The sequence below is a fragment of the Xyrauchen texanus genome, chromosome 20 (assembly GCF_025860055.1).
Source record: "Xyrauchen texanus isolate HMW12.3.18 chromosome 20, RBS_HiC_50CHRs, whole genome shotgun sequence".
In the NCBI taxonomy this organism is placed as follows: domain Eukaryota; kingdom Metazoa; phylum Chordata; class Actinopteri; order Cypriniformes; family Catostomidae; genus Xyrauchen; species Xyrauchen texanus.
The window spans coordinates 3723614-3729613 of NC_068295.1; the positions used below are offsets into that span (position 1 = coordinate 3723614).

At 44.8% G+C, this 6000-nt stretch overlaps 1 long non-coding RNA gene across 1 annotated transcript in view; it reads left to right on the plus strand.

Annotated features, from left to right (window-relative positions):
- The window catches only part of LOC127660445 (uncharacterized), a 216124-nt gene extending 210356 nt beyond the window's left edge, over positions 1-5768 (plus strand). The window contains exon 3 of the long non-coding RNA XR_007972646.1: positions 5721-5768. This is a non-coding gene — a long non-coding RNA (uncharacterized LOC127660445). The remainder of the gene's footprint in view (positions 1-5720) is intronic.
- The last annotated feature ends 232 nt before the right edge of the window (positions 5769-6000 follow it).

Consider the following 6000-nt stretch of genomic DNA (forward strand, 5'->3'; position numbering starts at 1 on the left):
AGTTGGCAGACAGAATTCGCATGCCCCGCCCCGGTCATACGGGTATAAAGGGAAGCAGGGCAGTGAGTGCCAGTCAGGAGTTTGCACTGAGGAGCCGAAAATAAGGTACGGCCGTTTACAGTGGTAGGTCTAGTGCTGTGGCAGGAGGGACACAATGTCTCGTTCCTTCCCTCGGGGAACGGAGGTTACAACAATAACCGTGACGTTCCCCTTCTGTCACTCACTCGACATTGTGTCAAATGAAGTGACACAAGGGGTCCCATATAAAAACGGCATGCACTGACCGTGTTACGTGAACTGTCGAGACAGGTGCAAGCAGGCTAATGCATGCTAGAGGCAACTGTGTTGGCTGCACGTAGCCCTCCCCAACACCCCCAAAGAGATGTCACATACAGACCTTAGGTTCCCCGCACCCCTGAGGGGGGAACAGGTGCTACATGACTAGCATGGGAGCAAGCCCGGCAGACGCGGCCTTCTCTCTCACTATGTCTCTCACATTGGACGTGAAGCAGCTGGGGCTATCTTAACGCTATGAAATGCATCGTGGAAGGCGGTCTTTCCAGGTCCTATTCTTTCAGGGGGAAAAGACCCTGCGGAAGCCACATCCTGCCCAGTCTAGGGGGAGGTAACATGTGGCAAATACACCACGAGGGTTGTGAAGCCGTACGTGGGAAATGGCATGGTGGGAGGTCCAGCTTCTCGCCGACAGAGGTGAGTGAAACAGTGGTGAACTTCAGCTTGCTTGTTGCACAACCGTTCGGCTCCGAAGAAAAATTCTGACTGGCACTCACTGCCCCGCTTCCCTTTATACCCGTATGTCTGGGGCGGGGCATGCAAATTCTGTCTGCCAACTTGACATTGACCTTTTCTCAGGTTCAGAGGTACGTTTGGCGTCCCAGGAAGACCCCTTGTGTCACTTAATTTGACACAACGTCGAGTGAGTTACAGAAGGGGAACATTAGTACAATAGTGTTTGTTCACTTTGATACATTTTGACTTCCATAGACCATGTCTGTTTTTTTGCTGCTGTGCCTTTAAAACTTCCATGCAAACACATCTTTCACATGTGAAATTAGTAACAGAGCTGCGTTTCATTTAAAGTCGAATGTGTGCAAAGTATAAATTCAAAGTCTGAATTTATATTTACTCAGATTCCATCATTATTAGAGAGAGTGGTAATAAGTCATATGAAATAGATGAATAACTGGAAGGTCAGGCCGCATAGAGAAGCACTCGCTTCAGATAGGTCTTTCTCCAGCTGCTCGGTATCTCATGCCGGTGGGCCGCGAGCATGGCGGCTGCGTGCTTTTAGTCAGTAACACGGATCGGTTCTGTTGACTGCATCACGTTTACTGGCTCCCTTCCTGGACACCTACTTCTGTGACCATTAACTCCTGATATGCCTTGCATCCATTTATTTTGTACGGGCTTTATAGACCATAAACCTCTATCAATAGCTGTCCAATGACAGACCGTCTTACATCTCTTCGAGTGGGACATGGGAGAGGGGGTGTGTCTTAAAATAAGTCAAAAATTCAGTAGTTGCTCCCACGTGTCAACTGTCCAATGGCATGTTTAAACTCGACTCTCAAATGGATAAAGAAAAGCCAAAGTAAAATGAAAAGCTTATCGCGTAAAATGAAAAGCATTTTAGCTTATCGCGGCCCATTCGGCCCGTTTCGTGGCCGACCCACCGACCCACTCGGTTCTTCCGATGGTCAGTCCGCCCCTGATCGGCCCCAAAATGTGTTGGCCCACCGGGAAAATGCCCGGTATGCCATATTACCAATTCAGCACTGGACGAAGAAAAGCAATTGCCAAATGCTTTATTTAAAATGCAAATTAAAAGGTGCATTTAAAAATGATTTATTACATTTAATGGCATTTTAAACATTAATTAATACATGATTTATTAATGCACAATTTTATTGTTAAATAATTCAAATTAAATATGATTTACATGTGTCTATTCATTTGTCCATTTATAAATTGGTTTATTTATTCATGTTTTTATTTTTAAAGAATAGATTGATCATTTATTTCTTCATTCTTTTTTAATCTGCTCTCCGCGACTTCCATACAGTTTGGCCATGCTGTTCACCAGCAAATCTTCACTGGTGAAGCTGGTTGTCCAACATGGTCTTTCTGGTGAACTCCTACCATGCTGGAGACCAGCAACATATGCTCTAGTTTTTCATGCCCAAATGTTAAATTGTTGCATAAAGTCAATCTGAATTCAAACTTAATCGTATTTATTTTTGTAGTACACATTCTCTGATTGCGAACAATTCGTTGGTGCAAAGAGAAAATCTAAATGTTTGTCCACCTGTGAAATGACTTTCATTTTCGACGGACTCCTCTCTAACAATCTGGCTCTATTTTGGTATGTAATGCCCACTTTTCACCATCGATTCCCATTCCTAATAGATAAAATCAACTCAAACCCAAATCCTGTCCAACTCAAAAACACATAATGGAAGTGAAATGGGCTGTGAATGATGTTTCAAGTTGATTTATTTTATCATTCATCTTTGGATAACAGGAAGCTCATCTCCCCATGATGTTTGGTGCCCCCCTCAACCCCTCATTCAGGTGAGAACAGTGTGCAATAAACCGGCAGGGGAAACACTAGCATCTCTAGCTGCATTACCATATTGAAAGTGGCACAACTCATAAGAGTGCCAGAGCAGATTGGTAAAATTAGGTTTCATTTGGCATATTTTTGTGTTGAAACTTGCAAGCACTACCTGACCAATTTTGGATTCATTCAAACAGCTCTCATAAAAATATTTTAATGCGTAAATGACCTGAAACTGGCAGTTTCACAGAAGTGCACTCAAAAGTACGGATGAGCAAAGATTTACTGTACATCCATAAATAATATTATTTTAGAAGCGTGTAATCCAAGTAATGTGTAACGGAGCCAGATGGTAGGTACGAAGCTGTGCAGTGTGTAAACCTCACTCGAGTAGGACCGATTACAGTTGTACCTTGACCCAGATGGGAGTGTGCCCTCCTGACCTCAAGAGGCGCACTTGTGACTGACGCTAGGTGCTGTAATCTTTAGCCTCCTCGTTAGCATGCCCGCCTCCAATGCCAGTTCAAATCCCATTTGGAGCGGGTTGAACAGAACCAGTGACAGTGGTGCTGTGACCCAGATAGGAGTGAGGTTTAGAGGGGTGAGTGTAACAGGACCCAGCTGGTAGGTAGCTGTTCAGTGTGTTAACCTCCTTCGCCTCAAGAGGCGCACTAGCGACTGACGCTAAGGGCTGTAGCCTTTAGCCTCCTCGTTATCACGCCCGCCTCCAATGCTGGAGTTGCCAGTTCAAATCCCACTTGGAGCGGGTTGAGCAGGACTGGTTACAGTGGTGCCGTGACCCGGATGGGAGTGAGGTTTAGGGGGGTGAGTGTAACGTTAGCTAGCTGGTAGGTAGCTGTGTAGTGTGTAAACCTCACTCCCCTGGCCTCAAGAGGCGCACTAGTGACTGGCTGTAGTCTTTAGCCTCCTCGTTAGCACGCCCGCCTCCAATGCCAGTTCAAATCCCATTTGGAGCGGGTTGAACAGAACCAGTGACAGTGGTGCTGTGACCCAGATAGGAGTGAGGTGTAGGGGGGTGAGTGTAACGGGAGCCAGCTGGTAGGTAGCTGTTCAGTGTGTAAACCTCCCTCGCCTCAAGAGGCGCACTAGCGACTGACGCTAAGGGCTGTAGCCTTTAGCCTCCTAATTATCACGCCCACCTCCAATACTGGAGATGCCAGTTCAATTTCCACTTGGAGGGGGTTGAGCAGGACCAGTGGTGCCGTGACCCGGATGGGAGTGAGGTTTAGGGGGGTGAGTGTAACGGTAGCCAGCTGGTAGGTAGCTGTGTAGTGTGTAAACCTCACCCCCCTCGCCACAAGAGGCGCACTTGCAGCTGACACTAGAGGCTGCAGCCTTTAGCCTCCTTGTTAGTGCGGCCGCCTCTCATGCCAGAGACGCCAGTTCAAAATCCCTCGGAGCGGGTCGAGTAGGACCAGTTACAATGTACTTTAAAGTAGTTAAATTAATGAAATGTAACTAACTGTAATCTGATTACAAGAATTTTACATGTAATGAGTTACACTACTTTCACATTACATTGCTAAGTAATTATATTACAGTAACGCATTACTTTGTAATCAGATTGCACACAAAATTGGTAACTCATCAGATACTTTGTGCTATACAGACAGGAATGACAAACCAGGCAAAATAATCCCATAGACTTATATTGAAGCAGGGACTTGAGGTTTGTCAGGAGACCAGAATCTCATAGAGACTTGGGGGTGTTTTTAGAACATAAATCTGTTAGCTGGGCCATCACTAGCTCCCACATGCCCTTTAACAAAATCTTAATTGTCCAACTGCACACGAGCACTCTCACTAACTCTTTTCAGTCACTGTATTGATGGTGTTACTGGCTAATTAGGACCTGTCTGGAGCACTTTTAAGGTTTTCTACAAAGACTAGAAATGAAAGAGGTCTATTTAAAAAAGAACAAACTATAGAGCAGTCTATGCCATCTTTTTATGTGGCACCATTAATTGTCCTCATTGCTCTTGCTGCATACTTTGCTGTAGCAGTATGTCAATTAGCATGAACTTTTTCGGAGAAACCTGTCAGTGCGCTTTCATCAGGTATTCCACATGTGAGCTGTTTTACATATCAAAAATACTCTATGTGTATGGATGTTTGGCAAGTAAGTAGTCCTCAACAGGCTAATCATGACAGCAGAACTTCGGTTAGTCAACAGAAAATGTATTTCCCCTGCCAACCCCTGCAGAAGAGCTAATGTGAAAGTCGATGCATGGGCAGGGTGAGCGAGGGCTGTTAAATACTGATTGATGAAGCTGTTTCCTGAACTGCTGTTTGCCAAATTACCAGAGGACTAGAGGAAGCAGCTAGCACCTGATCGCTAATTATTGCTGTTTAAAGGGATAGTTCACCCCAAAAATTAAAATTCTGTCATCATTTACTCACCTTCATGTTGTTCTGAACTAGTATGCTTTTGCTTTTTTCCAAATTTGAAGAATCTTTATGCAACTCATTTTTTGTCTTTTATATCATGGGTTAGTAATTAATACTGGGTTGAATGTTTCTTCAACTTCTAGCACTTTTAGCACGCTGGACTTCTAAGCACTCTTACTTGTTTATTTTATTTGTCTACTAACAATGTCCAACAGTGTACATGCATGCATCAAAGGAGATTTATGTCACTTTTGTAATTTTTTCTGAAAGTCATAAAAATTCCTGCTGTAGTGCAATTTTTGTGGTGGAAATGACATTTTAAAATTTTTGAAATAAAATGGTCAACTCCTTTCGTCTTGCTAAGGCTAAATTTATAGCAAAAATGTTATGTGTCCTGAATACACATAAATAAATACTATTTTCACACTTTTTACATAATTTGGCAAAATTACAACTTGATTGCAAATGACTCAATCTACCGGTCAATTTTCGTTCCTACCCTCACCTATAGTCATGAAGGCTGGGTCATGACCGAAAGAACTAGGTCGTGAGTACAAGCGGCCGAAATGGGCTTCCTCAGAAGGGTGGCAGGCTTCTCCCTTAGAGATAGGGTGAGGAGCTCAGTCATCCGTGAGGAGCTCGGAGTAGAGCCGCTGCTCCTTTGCGTCGAAAGGAGTCAGTTGAGGTGGTTTGGGCATCTGTAAGGATGCCCCCTGGGTGCCTCCCTAGGGAGGTGTTTCAGGCACGTCCAGCTGGGAGGAGGCCTCGGGGAAGACCCAGGACTAGGTGAAGAGATTACATCTCCACACTGGCCTGGGAACACCTCGAGGTCCCCCAGTCAGAGCTGGTTAATGTGGCTCGGGATAGGGAAGTTTGGGGCCCCCTGCTGGAGCAGCTGCCCCCGCAACCCGACTTCGGATAAGCGGTTGAAGATGGATGGAGATGGATGGTTATGTTTAGTTCACTTTTTGTTCAGGTTATCATAGTTTTAAACAAGGAGTGGTGGTGGCATA